Consider the following 22,303-nt stretch of genomic DNA (forward strand, 5'->3'; position numbering starts at 1 on the left):
AACTCCCTTAAAAATCATTTAAAAGAGACATTACACAAAATATGAACTAGAACATATTAAATGCTGTCATGTACTTAAGGACACTTAGAAGAGGGTTGGACCCCAAGTAGATGCTAAATAAATCCTCCCTCTTTCTCCTTCTTTGATGGGGTGGGAGAGGAAAAGCCAGGCTCTGCTCTGCAGCTCTGTCATGTCACTGCCCCGGACCCCAGCTTCCTCACCCCTCCAAAGGGCTGGAAGCCAAGCTGCAAGATCTAGAATATTCTGCCTCATGCAAAATAAGGTTCACAAGTGAAGGATGTGATACTAGGCACCCAACCCAATTAGCCTCAGGAGCTGGGCATGACGTCTACCAATGTTCATTTCCTCGGTGCAAAGGAAGCCGTGGGTCAAAGCTGACACTTTCGCAGCTAGACCATCTCTGTTCCTTTTTTTTTGGTCGTCTCACTGAGGCATGCAGAAGTTCCTTGGCCAGGGATCGAACCTGTGCCACAGCAGTGACACGACTGGATCCTTAACCTGAGCCACTAGGGAACTCCCATCCCTGCTCTTTGATTGTCCCAGGAGGGTTCAGACACATTTTTTTTTTGGCTTTTTAGGGGCACATCCATGGCATGTGGCAGTTCCCAGGCTAGGGTTTGAGTTGGAGCTGCAGCTGCCAGCCTACACCACAGCCACAGCTACAGGGGGTCCAAGCTGCGTCTGTGACCTACACCACAGCTCATGGCAATGCCAGATCCTTGACCCACTGAGCAAGGCCAGGGACTGAACTAGTATTCTCATGGATACTAGTTGGGTTTGTTACTGCTAAGCCATGATGGCAACTCCCAGACATCACAGGATTTTTTTGTCTTTGTTTTTTTTTTCTTTTAGGGCTGCACCTGTGCCATATGGAGGTTCCCAGGCTAGAGGTTGAATTGAAGCTATATCTACCAGCTTACACCACAACCACAGCAACTTGGGATCTGAATCTCGTCTGTGAGCTACACCACAGCTCACAGCAATGGCAGATCCTTTAACCCACTAGTGAGGCCAGGGATGGAACCTACGTCCTCATGGATACTAGGTGGGTTTGTTAGTGCTGAGGCACGATGGGAGCTTCCAGACGTCACAGATTGTTTTATACAGCTTGTGCGTGCACTGTTACTGCTTCTCTTGTTGCCAAGGGAGCCTGAAACTTCTTCAAATTATACCAGAAGCATCGGTGGGTTTTTGGAACTTTTAGAAATGCATGAGAAAGTGCTCTAGTAGGTGACATCTTTGTGGAGGGTTCCTCACCGCTGTACTCATTTACCCATTTCAACCATGAGCTCCATCCCCCAGGCTTTTCTCAGTGACTCTCAGGTGCCTCAGCCCGGATGCGTATATGGACAAACAAAAACCCATAAAGTAGACACAGAAACACAACACTAATCCAAGTGAGCTGCAATATGACCGGGACAATACATTTATGGCCAGGCAGGAGGGCAAAGTAGGCTCTTTCTCCACAGATTTGCCCACCTCATTTTTTCCCTCTTTGTGACACCAGAATTTATACCTTGGCTGTTTCTAACTGGCAGAGATTGTGTTCGAACCCTACAGAAAGCAACTCGTGGCTTTGGATGAGGGTAGATGGCTAGAGTCTGAAAAGCCTGACAGAACAGCTATTCTAATCTCTTCCGTGTATCATGAGAAACAAGTGGTTCAGAGAGGTCATTGGTCTTACCCAGGTCACACAGCAAGTTGGTGAGGAAGCAAGAATGAGGTCATTTGACCCCCAACCCAGGAGCTAAGTGCTTGAACTGGGGAGAAGGGACAAGGGTGAAAAAGAAAAGGAGGGACTGTCTCCAGAGTTCCCTCTTGGTGACCTCAGGAGAGTCATGGAAAAACACAATCTCACCAGCCTAAACGACAACATGTTTAGATTCCAAGGCTCCAGTCAAAAGAAGATTGCGTAAATTCTTCAAATATTTGCTTATTTTGAAGGACTTTTAGGGGACACTTTTCAATCCTTCTGTTTTTTTTTTTTTCTTTTTCCTTTTTACGGCTGCACCTACAGCATATGGAAGGGCTAGGGTTGAATTGGGGCTGCAGCTGCCGGCCTACACCACAGTCACAGCAAAACTGGATCCAGTGGCATCTGCGACCTACACTGTGGCTTTCTGCAAAGTGAGATCCTTAACCCACTGAAGGAGGCCAGGGATGGGCTAGAAAATGCATCCTCACAGACACTAGGTCAGGTTCTTAACCAGCTGAGAAACAACAGGTACTTCCAGTCCTTCTGGTTTTGTGTTAAGCTAGTATGTCTAATATTGGAGAGATTTTCTATGTTAAGAAAGCCAAATGGCTTATTTTCTTTAGGGTATTTCCTAGTCTAACTTAAACATGGAGTATTTATGAGCAAACTGACCAATGTTTTTCTTGGTATATTCTTGTGACAATATTTAAGCAATTGTATGTCTTTACCATAAAGAAGACAAATAACATGCCTATAATTTTTGACTCTTTGGCAATAACTTTTGTGAAGTCATATTAGAAACACACAGAATATGAGCGAGCACCTTTTTCACTGTTTTTAACCCTAATTTTTGCCATATCATCAAGAAAATGGAAACAGCATCTACGTATTTTCCAATAAGCAAATATAATTTTAATATTTTATATATTTTAGCTTCATTCGTAGGAAAGAATTCCAATGACCCTTGGAACCTGTGACTTAGACATGTAGGCGCACTTTAAGTGTCGTAATTCATGGTTTAACCATTGTCTAAGCAGGACATAACAGTTTCAGTCAGTTGATGTGGTCAAAGGCTTATTTTTGCCAAGATTTTTAGAAACTATCAGCAATTCATAGAGAAATCTTGGGATGTTTATCATGAGACTTGCGCGGTTGAATTCCTCTGATTTCAAGGGTATTATGCCCCCTCCCTTTTTTAACTTTGAAACATTGCCAGTTTTTACCAAGCCTTTAACTTTGGCTAACTCTGCTGTCATCCCCTCAAATGTAATTGATTTAGGGTGGATTCTACCTACTCACGGCCCTAACATGTCAGTTTCTGAAATAAAAATGAAAGTGGGAAGAAGGTATTGGAGTGGCATGAAGGGCTGCTTTAATTGCTGGCGGGGAGTGGGGGGTGTCTTTGAACCAATTTCTGTTTTCTCATTGGATGGAGGAGAATGGAGGCAGGCAGAAACAGCTAAGAAGTTACGTGGGAAAGAAAGTGGCCAAACTTTGAGAACGTTCACCCTTGACAACGTTGAGCTTCTCGGTGGTGACCATGTGATGGATGGTCCGGTGTACCCTGGCTTCCCAATTTCATTTCCTAATCGCGATAAGTACAAAAAACAAAACAAAACAAAAACAAAAACAAAAACACCTAACTCCTCCACACTGTTTTCCAGACGCATGGGCCCAGTTGTGCAGGGGTCTGAATACCCAAAACACACTCATTACTTTGAAGAAATTGTAATCTCTAGATGGTCGAGTTAGGAGTTAGGTGTTCTTTTGCATTCGTTCTTTATTTTGATGAAATAAACGTTCCGTCCAGGATAATGATTTGGCTGGTAAACAAGCCTGGAGCCAGCGCGATGGCTATTCCCCGAGAGGGAACACGCATCCTTCCTCTAAACGGGAACCGCCCGGAAGTCCTGCGGATGCGAGAGGCGGGGAGCAGCAAACCTCTGCCCGCTCCCCCGCGGCGAGTTCTGGGACACACCGGGGAACCGTGCTGCCGCGGCCCCCTCGGAGGGCCACCGCCACCACGATGGGCGCAACGCGGTGGGGGAGCGGGGCTGGCTGGAGAAGGGGATCCGCTTCCGTGGCGCCGCAGCCGGTGACCCCATCGATGGCAAGGGCGCTCGGGTTGAGTTTCCTGCACTGTTAAGCCCACGTGGGCTGCCACTGTCCCCTGCCCCTTTTCCTCCCTCCCTTCTGGCCAGCTGTGTGAAGGATCTAGAGGAGGTGACTAGGGCGTGGAGACCCAGGTGGGGGCTAGAGCCAAGGAGACTGCCTGGCGTCCCCATTCCGGATTCCTTGGAGCCGCGGTGAGTCCATCTGGAGCCTTCTCAGGGGACAGAGCGAGGCAGTTTTGGGGTGCAGGCGACAGGGTTAATGTGCAGGGACGGGGTGCGGTTGGTTTGGGAACTCTCCGTCTTCAGTGACCTTCGGGTGAAAGAGGTCGGATGTCCCCAAAGAGGAGGGGACCGGGAAGCCGGACGGGATGCAGACTGGGGCTGGAGTTTGAACCGTGTGAGTCGTTTGCCCTCTCAGGGTCTCAGGCGGCACCTCAAATGGAGATGTGAGAGGACGAAGGCGTTTTATACCTCGCAGAGCGCTCTCCAAGATGTAAGGAAATACCTTTTGCGCAGACGGCAAGTGAGCAGGGTCTCCCTGCCGCCGGAGCCCCCCCAGGATCTCCGACCTCCGCCCACCGTTTCCGTGGAGCGCCGCTCGCGACCGTGTGGCTTGGATCGAGCAGTTTCTGGGCACATCCCTTTGGCGGTTCTTCTAGACCAACTCTGCCCCCACCGTCGGGGAGAGGACCCGCCTATGGCTGGACCCCTGTCCGTCCTGCGCGCGCTCGGACTCTGACCTTCACTCTCCACCCCCGGATCCCTTGCCCAGTCCCCAGCCTTACGGAGCATTCACCTTTCCTCCGGGGACCTGATGTACCCGGCTCCTCCGTCTTTGAGGACGCGCGGGAGTGGCCGGGCGCGGGAGGGTGGGCGGAGCTGCGAACTCGCCGCAGCCTTGGGGACCGCTTAGTCCTCCTGACCCCTGGGCCGGGGTTAGGGGCGCAGCGAGAGGGGGTTGTAGGAAGAAGATGGACACAGAACTGGGAGACTCCGGGGGATTTTACCTCTTGTGGCCATAAGGCAAAAACCCTGACAAAAGGTGTCCTATCTCCATTTCCCACGGAAATAAATTCTAGCCCCTCGCAAGCATCTCCTCTCTACTAAGTACAGCCCACCTAAGGAAGTTCTCGGTCTTGCCCCTCGGACGTCGCCAGTATTTCCGCCCTGGGGACGTTCCGTTCAGTCTCTGCTCAGCTCAGGCCTGAGGAGCTCTTCTTTGTCCGCCTCCCTCCCCTGTCCCCGGAATAGGGCCCGGGGACCCGCTACCCGGAAACCCTGCCCCGTAGGGATCTGCGCGGCCCCCCATTTCCCTCAACCGTCGCCGAAGGCCACGTTTTTCTCGGGCGGGAATCTTCTCCCGCCTTACAAATAGCTGGCCCAAGCCCGGTGCCCTCTTTGGTCGCCTAGGCCTGGACAGAGCCCGGGAGACGCCGTGGCGACCCTTGTTAGCTGCGTCCCGCAGATACCGCGCCTGAGCAGTTACCCCCCTGCGGTGGTTTCCCTGGAAAATCTTTCCTCGGCCCCCTCCCGCCATCCCTGAGGGCCAGGAAATGTTTGAATCTGCATAGAAAAGGCGCAATTTAAGTGCTGGGTGGGGCGCAGTGGGGCGGGACAGGGGTTGCGGAGAGGATTGAATTTCTCTTCGCTCGCAACCTTCCGTCGGCGGATAAAGCGCAAGTTTGTGGATTTCGCCCCCAGAGAGATTGCAAAACCGATGAACCAGAAAGTGTCCAGTGAGATGCAGAGTTTGCCCAGATTTCCCTGCAGAGGCGTTTGCGGAAACCCCTGTGATGGGAACTTTCTGCATTTCGTGTACGGAGGGAGCTAAAGGAAAGGAGGGAAGGGAGCGGGGCGGGGAGGGGGGCATTGGGAGCGTGAAGCGTGTGTCTGTGTGTGTGTGTGTGTGTGCGCGCGCGCGCGCGCGCAGGGGGGGAGGTTGTGCCCGGGAGCGGGGGCGTCACAGCGGGGGCAGAGGAAGGAGTGCAGAACGTCCTGCAGGCTAATTGGCTTAAGACGTTCTGCAAGCGCTTGGAAAAGGTCGTTGAAGGAGTTCGCTGCACACACACCAAATAATAATCTTAAAAAAGAGTGCCGGGCATGCGCACACGGAGGATGCCATATTGGAAGGAGGCTGTAGTGGGAGTCGGAGGACCAGAGCGGGCGCGCGAGGGAGGCGGCGGGCGGGGAGTGAGCGAGGCAGAGCGAGCGAGCGGGCGGGCGAGGCCGGCGTCCCCACCCCCCCCAACCCCCGGCGGCGCCCGGGGCCTCGGTCCACCCGCGGGGAGGACGAACTTCACCAGGTAGGACGCCGCGCCGGCCGCTGTCCCCGCGCCCAGCCCGCCCCGCGAGCAACCCTCCGGCCCGCAGGTTGAGTGCGCCGGGCAGGCTTCTTTTTTTCCAGCTCCGAAAAAAAAAAAGGGAAGCTCGAGCTAGCCGGGGAGTGGGGGGCTGGAGGAGGGGGTGCCGAGGGAGAGAAGCGAAAGAGAAGGGCAGGAGGAGAAAGCGACAGCACTTGAGCAGAGCCCCAAACTCCGCGCTGCGCTCCGGGTTGTCATTTTTGCTCCCCCGTCCCCTTCCCCCTCGTCCCTCCGCTTTGAAAAAGCCGGGCCTTGCGGGAGTCCGTCCGTAGTTGCAAAGTGTCCTCCCGGGTGCAAAGCTGTCCTCTCCCGCCGCCCACCTCCCGCATTTGTGCGCTCGTTTTAGCGACGCAGCCGCCCTTGCTACCCCCGCCCTCCCTCGTCTTCTCTCGGGGGTCTCTTTCTTCGTCTTCCTTTTTTTTTTTCCCCTTTACTTTTCGGTGTGTCTGTTAGGGGTGGCAGGAGGGGGGTGTGGAGAAGATGGTGGGTGAGTACTGGAGACCAACCATCTAGAGGATTAAAAATCGTGTACATAATCGGAATCGCCCCTTTGGAAACATTTGCCTGTGCAGCTGAAATGAAATTGTCAGTAGTAGTTTCGGAGCGAGCTCCGGTATGGATGATCTTTTTGTTCTTTTTTTTCCTTTTTTCCCCCTTTTCTTTTTGCTTGTACATTAAAGTAATATCCTGTCACTTGGGGCTTTCCTGTTGTCTACTCTCATGTGACCTCCTTTCAAAATTACTAATCTGATCTGGCTTTAGAGTTCATTTTTTAGTACGTGTGTGTGTCAGTCAAATCCGCCCAAAAAAAAAAAAAAACAAAACTGTAGGGACTGCTAGATCTATCTATTGATTTTTGACCCGGGGCTGCGCCAGGGGATTAGTTGGGAGAAGGGGGAGTTTAGGGGGTGGGGGGGTGGGTGATTTGCGGTGGGCAGACGCACGTCCAGAACCGGATCTGTACTCGTGTTTTCTTGGAAGCAACTGCCGGGAAGCACTATTTAGAAGCCGTGCCAGTTTCAATATGGCGGGCTAAGGTGGCTTTTAAAAACTGAAAATAAAGGTTTTGAGGTGGGAAAAAACCCAACCGGAGATGCTGTCCCTTAGTTTCAACTCTCTTTGGCTACTCCAGTAGCTGCTTTAGCGAATTAAATGGGAAAAAAGAGAGGGAATGAGCTGCCCTAGTTTTTTCCGTGGTTAGAGTCTGCGTGTCCAGTCGATTGCTGGAGGGGAGAGGGCGACCGCTGGCCCGGACCGGGGCGTCCGAGCAAAACTGCTCTGTGTGCCTTTGGATTAGTGTGCATACCTGTGTGTGCAGTTGGGTGGGGGGAGGGGGTCAAAGAGATCCGCCCCAAATTCGTGTGTGTGCGTCTTGGAACCAGACCCTGCTATGATGTGACATGACAAACTGCTGACACGTGGTGCAAAATACAGGAGGGCAAAGGGAATGATTTATTTCGGCTTTCTACGAGACGAGTTCTCGTTCTCTGTAGGCTAGATTCTGTGTGGGTAAAGCTCGGTAGGTGGGAGGAGGAGGTGCTTACTAAAAGGACTAACAGTCCAGGGTTTCGGGTGCAGTCTGGCTGCAGACGCCCGTGGGGTGTTTTGCGTGCAGGGGGCGCGCTGCGCCTATTGGTGGGCATCTGGTACAGTTCGTACAGAGGTGGGGTGGGAGGTCGGGGGGCCGTCGTCTCAGGCGTGTGTGTGTGTGTGTGTGTGTGTGTGTGTGTGTGTGTGTGTGTGTGTGTGAAGGTGGAGCGGGGGAAGGGCGGGGGCGCCCGGAGCTCCGCTTTAAAGCGTGGAGGGAGGAGTTGCGCTCCAGGGAAGGTGGGGGATGGGAAGAGCGTTCGCGGAAGAAAGTGTCCTTTGCTCCTGCCGGGTTTCGATCGGCAGGGCTGGATCGGCGAGGGGCGTTCGCCCTGGAGCTTGCAGGGGTGTCGCCTTGGGTTTTGAGAAGACTGCTGGGAGCCCGGGAGAGGCCGGCCTCCGGGACCAGGGAGAGTCTGAGAGTGGAGTTTGAGGGCGAAGTCGGAGCTTCTAAGTGGAGCCCGAGGGAAAAGCAAGAAAACCGAGCTCCCTTAGCTGGGAACAGGGGTCCCCGACAGGGGTCGCCAGTGGCCAGAATGCAGCTGCCGGGCGGAGGTCGGGCAGTGGTGCCCCCGGGGTGGACCGGGGCCGCTTGGCAGCCACGCGCAGTACCCGGGGGCCAGGCGAGGGACAGGTCCAGGGGACCTTCTCAGGGCCCGCAGACCTCATGGCCCATCTGCCTAGTGTGCCAAGACGTTTTTAAATCCTAGGGTTAGAAAGATAGCGCTGGCCAGGTCTGTAGTTACCGCAGTAACGTAGTCTCTGGGCGTTCGCGGGGGCCTAGAGGCAAGATCGGTGGGGTCAGCTCATCCTCCCACTTAGACGGACACAGGCCTGTCCCTCTCGGTGTGGATGGGGGCTGGGGGGAGGTGTTACCAGGATTGGAGACCCCGCAGCAGATTTTCCCTCCCACCTGGACGGCCAGGCTTGAGCGATCCGCGACCCTCAGGCCCGGGCGCGTTTCACCCCCCCGCCTCTCCATCCCCGGGCCGAGGCGGCAGCGCGTTCCCCGGTGCCCCCGACCCCGCGGGTCCTGCCAGAGACGAGCTCCCCCGTGGGCTTCGCCGAAGTGGAAACCAACCTAAAATGGCTCTGTGCTTGTAAACTGCAGTTTCAGCCGGGAACCCCTCCCCTCGCCCTCCTGACGTCGCCGCTGACAAGCGCACAATTCAGTCCAACGCCCCGAAACCTGCGATTTTGCACGGAGCTGGGCCGTGGAAGCGAATATACAACAGCTTACAAAGAACATTCCACAGGGTTCTTGCAGGGCCCAAGTTTCCCTCCTTGTGGGGAGGAGCTGGAGGAGGGAGGCACGGAGATCAGGCTGGAGCACGTCCGACCCCCGCCTCGGAAGCGGGGCTGGCGACTTCCACGCGGAAAAACCCCAGGGGGACGCGGGGGGCGGCCCCGCGGAGCGATGGCTACTTTCAGGGGCTCTCGTCCTTGACCGCCTTGGTGGTGTCGGGAGTCTGGACACGACGCCGGGAAGCCTGCGAGGCCGTTTCCAAACTTCTGGAGACCAGCTTGCAGTTTCGCTTTCGGAATTTTCGGGATCTTTGGGTTTATAGAATTGGGTGGGATTCCGGGAAGGGCAGGGCGCCAGGGGCTGGCCGCGCGGATACTCGTTCCTTACAGTGGATCAGTCAGGACCCCCTCACCCCGCCCCTCAGCCCCCCGGCCCGTGCTGGCGACCCCTGCGCTGGCTCCCTGGACCCGGCGCGCGGGCGCCTTGGAAGGTCTGGGGCTCCCGGCTCGGCTGAGCGTGGTCCTCGCGCCGGGTTTGTCCGCTCCAGCAGCGCAGCGGCGGCGCATCCGAGCCCACTGGTGGGAAACCGCCTTCGACGCGGGCCGACCCCGCCGGAATCCAAATCCATCGCCGCTGCCCTCGGCTTCCCTCACCGTCCCCCATCCTTGCACCGCAGCCGAGGGACCCGTGGGACCGATTGACGTGTCTGCACCAAGCAAATGGACCCAGGTTTCACCGGGTCGGAGAAAAAGCGAAAGCAGGCTTCAATTTGGCACCATTTCCTGGAGAGGCGGTTGGGAGGTAGGGAGGGAGACCCGGGGCGGGGTGGGGGGGGGGCGAGAGGCCTCGGTGGTCAAAAGGAATTGCTGGCTAGACTCCCCTTTGAGATAGGGGATCTGCTGCTACTTTCTCCCAGCAAAGCATTAAATTTGCACACATTCTGCTTCCTCCCTTCCATAAATAAGTACTGTCAGATTTTTATCTTGGCTCGTTGCTGGGACCCAGCCGCCTGCCTGGAAGGGTGGGCGGGGGCGGGGGCCTGACCCCCTTCTCACACCAGAGACCCTCCCAGTCCCCTGCCCAAGCTGTGCTCGGGACCCATTCCTGCGCGTCGAGGAATTATCCAGAGGCAGGGCGATTCAGCTGCCCTTACTCTAGAGGGGAGTTTGATCAGCCACTGTTTTGATGTGTGTTTTTCTAGAAGTGCCAGCTGAGACCTGCAGGGATGACAGAGGAGTATTTTCCATTTCCCATTAGGATACCCACACCTTGAACCTCAAACAGGCCATCCTACTGGGACGTGAGTTTCACTAATGACAGGAGTAATTGATCTGAGAGCTTTTCCCCTTCATGGTTTCTTGCGGAAATTATGGACTAATTTTTTTTGAAACCTTGCTGGGTATAAATAACTAGTTTCATGATTATTGACCAAAAAAAAAAAAAAAAAGAAAGCAGAAGAGGGTCCTGAAGAAAGGGAAAAAGCCTTGGTGACCTCCTCCCATTTCTCTTATTGTTAATTATCATTTTTACTGCAGCAGCACTTTCAGCATTTGGAAGTTCCCCGGCCAGGGGTCCAACAGGAGCTGCAGCTGCCCATCTGTGCCATAGCCGCCACGCCTGCAGGATCAGAGCCACATCTGCGACTTACCGCTGATGGATCCCTAACCCACTGAGTGAGGCCAGGGATTGAACCAGCATCCTCACAGACACTATGTCGGAACCCGCTGAGCCACAGTGGGAACTCCCATTTTTCTTTTTCATGAGATCTTCCTTTATTCTAGGATTGCTGAATGTTTGTCAGGTGCCATTTCTGCCCACTCTAGCTGAGGTGGCACTTTCCACCTTTTTCCTTATGCTGTTGTCCCCAAAGGACTTGCCACATCTGAGCAGAAATGCTGGCTGATGGAAACACAGCTCTGAGCATAAGTGAATGCAGCTTCCCTTTAAGGGGTGGAAAAAGCTCATACAGTGAAAATGCAGCCTCTGCTTGGCCTCAGATGCAGCCTAAATGTTTTTGTAAGGATTTCGAAGTCAAAGAGTTTTTTTTTTCTTTTTTTTTGTCATTTGAACAAAAATAGTCTCCTGCGGTGTTTCAATGACCTTCAGTTCTAGTATTGGATAACATTTCTCTTGCTACATTTTATGCTTCGGAGCTTTCAGAGTTCACGTGGCAAAATGTGCCTGCCGCCCCCCCCCACCCCCAAGAAACAAGGATTTGTAGTGCAAAGTGCATTTTGTGTTTTCTTGACTGTTCTTATGTTGCCCGGGTAGCACCTTACTGTCCCCATTCTGCAAGTCAAAAAAAAAAAAAACAAAAAAAAAAACAAATTAGGGACATTTTGCTTGTCATGACAAACCAATCCACCCACTTTGTGGTGATCCGGGATCTGACAGCTCTGTTTTGTAAGGAAGGGTCCTGACACAGAATGTCTGGCTGTGTGACCTTGGACCAATTCCTGAATGTCATCTTTCTGAGCCTCACCTTCTATGTCTACAAAATGCGTTTTGCACTGGAAGCTCACTCAGAGCCCCATGCTGCTCTTTGGGGGACGGGGGGCAATCGGTGATCGAACATATCACATGCAGACACAGCTTGGATCCTGCGTTGCTGTGGCTGTGGTGTAGGCCAGCAGCTATAGCTTCGATTTGACCCCTGGCCTGAGAACTTTCATATGCCGTGGGTGCGGCCCTAAAAAGCAAAAAAAAAAAAAAAAAAAAAAGCAAAGCTACTTATTTAAACATGCCTTATTTGCCCGCCACTCTTTTATTTCTCAGTGATTCATCTTGCAGACTCCTGTCCAGAAAGTGTCATGAAAACACGACTGACCATCGTGTCTGTGAACCATCACTCTGCGGGAGGAACAGGTGGTTATTGTTATGGGGGTATGAGCTCCCCATGGGGCTGGGGTTTCAGTCGTGCTCTGGAAAAGGTGAGGCGGGGAGAAGACTGAGACACACACGTGTGGCCTTCAGATATCTTCCCAGTCACAGCAGGCCGGTGCTCGGTCAGCGTGTCTTTGCAGACAGGCCATAAGGAAACACCTCATGTGCGTTTGCTTTGGTAACTCCTCGGACCAGAAGTGACCAGCCCCCAAAGCCCCTGTACCCCACCTTCCCGGCCGGCCTGAGTGCCTGGACCTTACCGGGTTCGTATTCATCGTGCGGGTGGGGACTGCAGCCTCCAGGTAGCCCAGCGAGTGGGAGTCAGATCTGACGGTCCGTTTTCCATGCCCGCTCTTCAGGTTGGGCCCTGGGACAGGACTTCCTCTCCGTACGGACTGAAGACGTCCTGAGTCCGGATGAAACACGATCGTGTTGGCGAAACCACGTGTCGGCTGAAGATTTATAAACAGGATGCTTCTAGACAGTGTGTTGTAAATACAGGAAGGTATTTAATGTAGGGCTTGCAGCCTAAGGAGCCCGAGACACAGTCACAAGGGAGGGTTAGAGGATTCAGCTAAAGCTACCACTTCAAACTTCTTCTTCTTCTTTTTTTTTTTTTTGGACTGTTAGGGCTGCCATGTGGCATATGGAAGGTCCCAGGCCAAGGGTCAAATCAGATCAGCTGCCGGCCTCTACCACTGTCACAGCACCTGGGCATCCGAGAGCCACGTCTGCGACCTACACCACAGCTCACGGCCACGCTGGATCCTTAACCCACTGAGCTAGTCCAGGGATCGAACCTGCATCCTCATGGATACTACTCAGATGCGTTGCCCCTGCGTCACTACGGGAACTCCCCCAAGTCAAGCGTCTTTAGAATGGGATTTGCATGGTCAGCACAGCAGGGTCCCCGTGAAAAGATACCACCATGGTTCTCCCCATTCCTACTCAGAAAGTTTTACTTTCTGTCCCTGAGGTTTCTGTTCTTTTGATAAGATAGATGTCTTTGACACTGATGTGGAAAAAGAATCCATTGTGCTCTTGGTTTCATTAAAAAAAATTTTTTTTTCTTAAAAACAAAAGCACCACCTTTTGGTAGCTACCTTGCTTGTGAAAGCGTTTGGTGAATTCTGCAGAGTCAGAATAGCATCAGCAGGTGTGAGTACAAAAGAGGGGTTTGGAGCTGGTGGGACAGATTTTTATCCTGTGATATTCCCCCCCCCCCACCCCTGCAGTTTTATTGGCTGAGAAAAGATACGGGGTTATTTAAGCAGATTTCTCCTAAATTTGACAAGTTTTTTTTTTTTTTCATTTTAGTTAAAACTGAATTATGAACTGCATCACGTTCATGTATAATCAAGTGTGTGGAATTCCAAGTGCAAGTTCCTACAGTCTCATTTAAAATATAATTTCCACAGATGCTCCCAGTGGGACCCGCTCTGTAACACAGGGAACTCTACCCTGTATTCTGTGATAACCTCTGTGGGAACAGAATGGGGCAAGGGATGCATCTGTGTGTGTATAACGGAATCACTTTCTTGTACAGCAGAGATCATCACAGGATCAGAAAATTTCATCCAGCAGTTCCTGTTGTGACTTGGTGGGTTTAAGAGAATGACGCTGTCTCTCTGAGGATGCAGGTTCGATCCCTGGCCACACTCCGTGGGCTAAGGATCCGGTGTTGCTATGGCTCTGGTGGAGGTCTCAGCTGTAGCTCTGAATTGACTCCTAGCCTGGGAACTTCCATATGCTGCAGGTTTGGCTGTAAAAAAAAAAAAAAAATTCATCCAAAAAAAAGGAAAAAGTGAAAACTACACCTTGGGTCTGTGGGTCTAGGGATTAATGATGAAAGGACTGTGGGAGCACTCTGATTTGGAATTACCGGTTTACTCTGAATAATGTTAAACTTAAAAATAGGAGCTACTGGGAGTTCCCTTCATGGCTCAGTGGCTAATAAACCCTACTAGGATCCTGGCCTTGCTCAGTGGCTTAAGGATCTGGTGTTGCCTTGAGCTGCGGTGTAGGTCACAGACACGGCTCGGATCCTGTGTTGCTGTGGCTGTGGTGTAGGCCGGCAGCTACAGCTCCAATTCGACCCCTAGCCTGAGAACGTCCATATGCTGCAGGCGTGGTGCTAAAAAGCAGAAAAAAGAAAAAAGTAGCTACCTATTTAAATATCCACTGTTTGCCAGCCGATCCTCCAATGCTTCGAATTTACCTCTCCTTCTTGATGATTTATGAGCGTGTCAGCACTTCCATTTTGCGGTGGGGGCACTGAAAGAGCCTGAATAACTTGCTAGCAAGTTAGAACAAGAGAGAGTGCGAGGATTTCAATTCTAGTGTTAAATTGTCTTGAAACTGTGTCATATCCAGTATGTCTGAGACTCTGCCTGGCACTTTAAGTGCATTCACTTTTTTAATCTTTGCCGGTGAGTGCTGGTATCTCTATTTTATTGATAATTTATTGAGCCTTTGGGAAAGATACAGAGCCACACAAACAGGTTTTTTTAAAAAAATTGTTTATTTATTTATTTATTTATTTTGTTTTTCTAGGGCCGCACCCGAGGTATGTGGAACTCCCAGGCCAGGCGGGGAGTCCAGTCAGAGCTGTAGCCTCCGGCCTGAGTCAGAGCCACGGCAACATGGGATCTGAGCCAAGTCTGCGACCTACGCCACAGTTCGCGACAATGCTGGATCCTTAACCTCCTGAGCGAGGCCAGGGATCGAACCCACGCCCTCATGGATATGAGTCGGGTTTGTTACCACCGAGCTGTGACGGGAACTCCTGGCCTGGGCACTTCTACATGCTGTGGGCATGGCCAAAAAAAATTGGTTTTATTGTAAGTTTTCCCTCCCCCTCCTCTTTTAAAGCCATCACCCCGCTAATGAGGGTGGGAGCAACGGAAAACAATTCTCCGGTCCTGGGAGTCGTGGCGCGTGGAAATTAGGAGGACGTAGGAACGGAGGGCCAGGGAAGAAAGCCGGAATTGTCCCTGTACGAGGTGGCCTTGGGCCCTCAGGAGCACAGTGGGTGATTTTCGTCGCTGGTAGCAAACTGAGGGTGCAGCCCCAGCGCTGTCCCCTGGGAGGTCCGGACCTCTCTGCCTCGCTGCTCCCACTGGGTGGTCAGGTCACCCTGGGCTCCTCCTGGGGTCGGGCTGGCCTCAGGCTTGAAGCTGGCCACGCAGAGCCGGCTCCACTTACCCTGCGAGTGGAAGTGTATGTCGCTAACTGAAAAGTCACGTTTTGCCAACTTGATGTAGCTGAGCATCCATGGAAATTGACCTTGGGGATTATTTTAGAAAGTGTGCTAGACTTGGCGAGAATAAACTCGCGCGGTGGTTCGAGTGAGCCACTGGGGAACTCGGAGACCAAGATCTGCCTCGGCTTTTCGTGTGACCTTGGCCGAGTCTCTTTCCTTTTATCTTCCACCTGCTGTGGGGTTTTTCCTGTGACGGAGGGCAGGACGGATTGCTTGCTAGGCCCGCACATAGTTAACAACCCTGCTTAAAAGTAAAAGACATGTTTGCTTTTCCAGCGTTGTGACAAAGACACTCTTTTTGTTAGAGAAACAAAAAACTCTTCCTGCCTTTACAAAGGTTCATACTTAACAATTGCGGAGGAGGCATTTACACTTGCAGCCACGCAGCCACACCTCGCCCCCATCTTCACGCTGGGAAGGATGTTTCTCTCCTGGTGGGTTGTTTTTTTTTTTAAGTTATATACTGAACAGCAGTCATTTTGTCTGGGCGCTGAGCAGAAGTGCTCCGTGGGCAGAGGGGTCTGTCCTTTGGTGTAGATAATGCCAGTTGGGGTGTGACAGGGGTTTGCGACAGAGACTCTGAAGACACTGTCCGGAACAGCCTTGCAGCTGGTGCTCTGTCTGAAAGAGGCAGTGCCTCTCAAGCACCACGGGCAGCCTTTGCCATGAGACGAGTGCTGCTGGGAGCCGCTGGGAGCCGTCGAAAAGCCGAAGGGGCTGGAGGGGGAAGCCCACTGCCAGAATTTCGGTTGGGATCCTCCGGTGTTTGCAGTCATTTCCGTAGGGAAGATGCTGGATTTGCCTGTCTGAGGGCAGAGAAGTGGGAAGGGCAGCCTTAGAGTGGCCTTGGGTGTGGGGAGATTCCGCCCGGCAAGGAAGAGGAGGGTTCATCTGGGAGGTTCTTAGTCCCCATATGTGTGAACAGGAGGACGCAGGCCTCGAAGGTGAAATGAAGAAATCCAGGAGTTCCTGTAACGAACTGGCTCAGCTGAAACGAACCTGACTAGCATCCATGCAGACGCAGGTTCGGTCCCTGGCCTCACTCAGTGGGTTAAGGATGTGGCATTGCTGTGAGCTGTGGTGTAGGTTGCAGACACGGCTCAGGTCCCGTGTTGCTGTGGCTGTGGTGGAGGCCGGCAGCTGCAGCTCTGATTCGACTCCAGCCTGGGAACCTCCATATGCCGCAGGCACACCTCTAAAAAGCAAAAAAAGAAAAGAAATCCGGAGTGCAGATGTTTATCTTTTGAAACATCTCATTTGTTTTCTTAATTAATATGGTTGGGGTTAACTCACTCCATTAAACTTCATCTGCTTCCAGTTATTCTTTTATGATGCCTCATCTTTTATTTGTAAACACACAAACAACAGATACAAAAATCACTTCCCCAACCTCCAGTTGTTTGTTGGGGGCTGTTGTTTAAACCCTCATTTTGCCCAGATCCATTTGCTAAGGTTGCCACGGATGGGTCCACCTGATTTTGGCTGCTAAATGCTACAGGCCTCATCCTGTGTATTTGATCTTGGTCCATCTTATTTCCAGTTCTCTGCCTTCATTTTCCACGTGACCCAAATTCAAAGAGGCTTTTAAAGTCCCAGAGGTTAAAAGAGTTGTGTGTGTTGGAGAGATGTACCTCCCAGGTTTTTTGGTTTTTGTTTTTCAGGGTGATTTTTTGGATATTTATCGAGCAGCAGGTGCCAAGGAGAGAGTCTTCCCAGCTGCGCAGAGGCGGAGGGTGGGTGGGGAGGCTCTAGCCAGGCCAGTTTTAGCAGAAGCATTGACCTCAGTGTGCTAATTAAACAGAGAAGAAAGTCGGGGTGCAGCTTGTGGTGTGTCAGTTGAACCCGATGGTTTCCAAGGTCCTTCAGGGCCTCACGCTTGGTGGATCCAACCCTGCCAGGTGTGCGTCCCTGATTTCAGGTAAGGAGATGCAGACAACAGATGCCATCTTAATAGAGTCTGATGGTTAAGGAGCACCTCCTTTTTGTCTGCTCCCCTCTCCCTTGCTCCCCAATAGTCCATAGCGCTGTTACTGAAAAACAGCCACCTCTGGAATCAGACATACCAGCCCTGCTTCTCTCTGCTCTTTAACCTTCTCTTTGGAGGCAGGAGAATGGCTCTAAGGGAATAACAGAGTATTTGGAGCCTTGGGTTTTGGCTCTTGTCATTGGTTGTCTTTTTTTTCTTTTTTAAAAACAATTTTTTTATTCGGCTATGCCTGCAGCACGCAGTTCTTGGGCCAGAGATCAAACCACTACCACGGTGGTGACAAAACCACATCCTTAACCCACTGAGCCACCAGGGAACTCCTCATTCATTGTCTTTAAAACTCTAACTTAAAATAGGCTTTACTCTTGAAGTTTCCATTATAGCTCAGTGGTAATGAACCTGACGCGTCTCTGTGAGGATGAGGGTTTGATTCCTGGCCTCGCTCAGTGGGTTAAGGGTCCGGCATTGCTGTGGGCTCTGGTGTAGGTTGAAGACGTGGCTTGGATCCCACATTGCTGTGGCTGTGGTGTAGGCTGGCACCTGCAGCTCTGATTTGACCCCTAGTCTGGGAACCTCCATATGCTGCAGGTGCAGCTCTAAAAAAGCAACAAACAAACAAGAAAACGTTATCTTCCCAGCTGGCTGCAAAATGCAGACTGCCCTCTTCTCCTCTGCATCCCTGTCCTGTGAACCAGATGGCTTTGGGCAGTGCAGCAGGTTAAGTCTTTGAGTAGCCAGCTGGGCCTTTAGGACCTGATCCACCTCTTTGCTGAGAGCTTCTGGGATCCGGCTTAGACCGTGGTGAAAATTTCCACTTTTGAGTCTCCATTCCGTTTGGGCAGATGCTATATTATTCTCTCCGACCACAGACACTTTTAACCAGGAGATCTGGGAAAAACCAGATATCCTCAGGTCCGTGAGTGGGAGGGGAGACCACAGGAGGCTTTAGAACAGTCCCTGCATTTTGCAGATGACAACAGTGTTGCTTGTTGTGCTTAAAAAGTTGGAGAGTACATTTCACCAAGGGCTGGTTACATTATGGGAAGGGCTGGTTACATTATAGCATAAAGCCAGCCCTCCTGCAGTCCTCTGCAGGATATGCTCACACATCTAGTGTTCTTTTTTTTTTTTTTTTTGTCTGTTGCTATTTCTTGGGCCGCTCTGCGGCATATGGAGGTTCCCAGGCTAGGGGGTCCAATCGGAGCTGTAGCCACCGGCCTACACCAGAGCCACAGCAACGCGGGATCCGAGCCGCGTCTGCAACCTACGCCACAGCTCACGGCAACGCCGGATCCTTAACCCACTGAGCAAGGCCAGGGATCGAACCCGCAACCTCATGGTTCCTAGTCGGATTCGTTAACCACTGCGCCACAACGGGAACTCCCAGGGTTCTTCATAAACCCAAGTAAACGTGGGTGTTTTTAAATTGACTCTGCAGTAGGGATTTGCAGTTGGATGGACCCCACTGGAGTAAACTTCCTTTCTGCATTTAAATGATAGAATTCATACCATTTGGTTGGTGCCCACTTTATGGATCTGTGCCTATGGCTTCAAGACCGTCCCTGAAGTGCTCTTCAGTTGTTGGGAATCCCTGGCTCCGTTGCTGAGCTCTGCAGACTGGGGTGACTCCAGGTTTCACCCGAGAGAGGTGGGCTCAGTCGGTCCTTTTCATCGGCCAGCGTCTTAGTCGATGACTGTGGCACCTCCGAAGCTTGTCTGTCCTGCACCTGTCCTGCTCGAAGTTGTCCATTCATAAAATCCCCTCTGAAAATTAGGCACTGATGATTAGATGTTATCGCTGCACGTCTAACGTGCAGAGGGGTCCCGTGTTAAGAGTTCTTTATTTCTTGCGTTCTCGTGACCGTATATGCAACACACGGGCTGGTTTCTCTGAACTGACACGTATGCACAGGGGTGTGCTGTGCGACGCAGCTCTGTAGCACGAGGTTACCCGCTTTGTTCTAAGCTTGAAGTCCTGCTCTCATTCATTCCTGTTCATGTTTGTAGGTGACAGGGAAATCCTGGGTTTCAAGTTTGTGCAAGATGTTAGCACCAGATGTCTGTGCTCCCTAGAAAGTCCTGTCTCTTTGACGAGGTCCCACCGCCAAGCTCTTCTGTGTCAGATATTTCATGTCAGCCAGTCGTATGCCAGCCTAAGAAGGGTGTTTACCTTTGAATAGCTTGGAAGTCAGTTTCTGCTGTAAGAAATCCTATATGGCTGCCTCCATGCAAAGACCCATAGTAGAGTAGTTTTTTTTTTTTTTTTTTGTCATTTCAGGGCTGTACCCTTGGCCTTTGGAGGTTCCCAGGCTAGGGATCAAATTGGACTTTAGCCGCCGGCCTACACCACAGCCACAGCAACGCCAGATCCGAGCTGTGCCTGTGACCTACACCACAGTTCACAGCAATGCTGGATTCTTAACCCGCTGATCGAGGCCAGGAATCAGACCCTTATCCTCATGGATAAGTCAGGTTCTTAACCCGCTGAGCCACAATGGGAGCTCCTGATGGGGTACATCAAGGCCTCACCCTCTTGATGATAAATAAGCAGTAACTTATAGGTAAATAGTAGATAAACGAACTTTCAGGATGGGGCACAGCTCGTCTGCAGCTTCGGGGTTTTCTCTTCTCTGGAGCCAGTCACTCGGAAGGCTGTTCTCTTTCTCTCTGTGCGCGCGTCTGTTTGTGAAGCTTGCCGCCCGATGGGGAGGTTAGGTGACAGTCACCACCGTGAGTTAGAAGACACAGTCTGTTTTTGTGGGGACCCCAGGCCGCCGCCAGCCCTGGTGCTTAGCCCTCGGCCATCCCTTAGCCCCAGCATATCTTATTTCCCGAGGTGGAGCTGTGAATCGGGTTGGGAAAAATGAGCATTTCTTAGGCTGGGGCCGCAGGTGGTGTCAGGTTTCAATCTCTTTAGAGCCAAAACTCCTGAAATCTGGTTGAAAAATGGCCAGGCAACTGCCATCCCTCCTCCGAGTAAATCAAGCTCGGAGCTCTGGGCGGACGGCGCCACTCCATGAACCTTTGCCCCCGAGAGTCCATTCCCCTCCGTTGACGGTGGAGCCAGGCAAGGCCCTGCTCTTCTTAGAAGGGCTGCGGTGGTGGGGGGGGAGCTGGGAAGAGTGGGAGGTGATGGGCTCCGTCATGCTTTCAGAGCAGCGGGGTCCGGGTGACGGGTGACTGTGCGAAGAAGGGGGTTTTCCTTGTCGATGGCTCCTGGGCACCTGACACCTGTTTTCATCTTCAAAGCCATCGGCAGATACGGTTCTTGAAGATGCTCCTGTGCTCGCCCAGGCTGTGAGCTGCTTCTCAGGGAACCGGAACCTGGGATGTTTCAGAGATCGGGTTTGGGTGAACAGTTGGGTGGTGCGCCCCCCTTCGGAATCCTTGGGGGTTTTCCATTTTGATGGACATGGTTGGAAAGGTCTCAGCGGGGATGAGGTGTCCTAGTGCTCCTTTTGTCATTCCTGCAGTGCGACAGGAGGCATCTGCTCTGTGATCCAGACGTGCTGGAGTTCCAGGGGCTGCCACGGCAGACCTGGAATTTCCTAAGCTTTTAGTGTAGGCCTTGGATTTTCATGTTCCATCTGGAGGGTAGTCTGTCTTCCGAGCCACATAAAAAACAAATAACTGCAAACCTTCCCCCTCTCAGAGTAGCAAGCCTGGGATTGCAAGTATGGTCGTTGGTAGTAAATGGCCCGTTTGTTGCAGCTTTAAGGCAGATCCCTTTGAAAGTACTGGATAATTGGGTAACTTGAAAAGAGATGCGGAGTTCCCTAGCGGTGCAGCCGGTGAAGGATCTGGCGTTGTTGCTGCTATGGTTTGGGTCTGATCCCTGGCCTGGGAGTTTCTGCATATGCCTTGGATGCCTCCCCCCCAAAAAAAAGAAAAAAGAAAAAAACACACCAGAGAATAAAAAGGTGCAACATTTCTCTGATTGATATTAATACATTGTTGTAAAGCTCACGGGAGTTAGTCCTTTTTTTATTTTTTAATTTTTGGTCATGCCCAGATATGTGGAAGTTCCCAAGCCAGGGACTGAACTCGAGCTACAGCGGTGACAACACCAGATCCTTAACCTGCTGCACCGCAGGGGAACTCCATGGAGTGTGTCCCAAGTGGAACACCTTTGGGTCTTGCCTCTGGATGAATGGAGATCAGAATGGTTTCTAATGCTAAGGTAGCTTCGTTAATACAATAGACAGTTTCACCTTTTTGCCTGAATTTTGATCATTTTGGTTTCAAACTAGTTGCACAGTGATGAGAGCTTAACTCTTATCATGTCTCCTAAAGAAATCAAAGAGTTCCTGCTGTGGTCCAGCGGGATCAGCAATGTCTCTGGAGCACAGGGATGCGGGTTCGATCCCCAGCCTGGCGCAGGGGGTTAAAGGACCCAGCACTGCTGCAGCCGTGGTGTAGGTTGCAGCTGCGGCTTGGATTTGATCCCTGGCCAGGAACCTGCATATGCTGCAGGGGTGGCCAAAAAAAAAAGAAAAAAGAAAGAAATCAAGGAGAAGAAGTGGGATATCCCTTAGCACCAGCTTCGGGAGAGGGGAGAGTTTATCGATCGTATCTGGCGATCCGAAGTTGGAGTTGCCACACCATTTGATTGCTGTGGATTTAGGAGATCTTCTTTCTTAGAGCCGTTGCTGCAGAGAAGAGAATGACGGGGGGCCGTTCCGTTCTGAACCAGTGCCCCTGGGCTGGAGACCCCCAGCCCTCTTGCTGGAAGATGGGAGAATCCCTTTTCCTGTAATGTGCCTGAGCTAAGAGCAAAGACTTAAAGCCACGTTGGGGTTTCTTTGGGGGAGGACCCACTGACTCCGCGCAGTGGCTCCCAGGATCTGTGGTCCTCATGGCTGTGCTGGGAGGCGTCAGGCAGCTTTTTCAGTCCCCAGTCTCAAACTTGAGAAATCGCAGAGTATTCCGGCCTTCTGAGGAAGGCAGCTAATACAGAAAGTAGAGACCAGGAGTTCCCCTTGTGGCACAGTGGGTTAAGGATCCCGTGTTGCTGCAAGCTGTGGCGTAGGTCATAGCCACCGTGTGGGACCTCTCTCCTTTCCTGCACAGCTCTCTCTCCTTGAGGTTTAAGCACCTTGGGCAGCATTTGATGTGAATTTTAAATTGACTTTTTTTTTTTTTTTTGA

The 22,303-nt window shown here is 51.9% G+C and overlaps 1 protein-coding gene across 2 annotated transcripts in view; it reads left to right on the forward strand.

Annotated features, from left to right (window-relative positions):
- The first annotated feature begins 5,829 nt into the window (after nt 1–5,829).
- The window catches only part of SFMBT2 (Scm like with four mbt domains 2), a 194,793-nt gene continuing 178,319 nt past the window's right edge, over nt 5,830–22,303 (forward strand). Inside the window, exon 1 of one of the 2 annotated variants that reach the window (XM_047755296.1) lies at nt 5,830–6,134. The gene's annotated coding sequence lies outside the window, so the exon portion shown is untranslated. The remainder of the gene's footprint in view (nt 6,135–22,303) is intronic. The other variant, XM_047755297.1, reaches the window with a different exon arrangement.

Source organism: Phacochoerus africanus, chromosome 12, assembly GCF_016906955.1.
Source record: "Phacochoerus africanus isolate WHEZ1 chromosome 12, ROS_Pafr_v1, whole genome shotgun sequence".
Classification (NCBI taxonomy): Eukaryota; Metazoa; Chordata; class Mammalia; order Artiodactyla; family Suidae; genus Phacochoerus; species Phacochoerus africanus.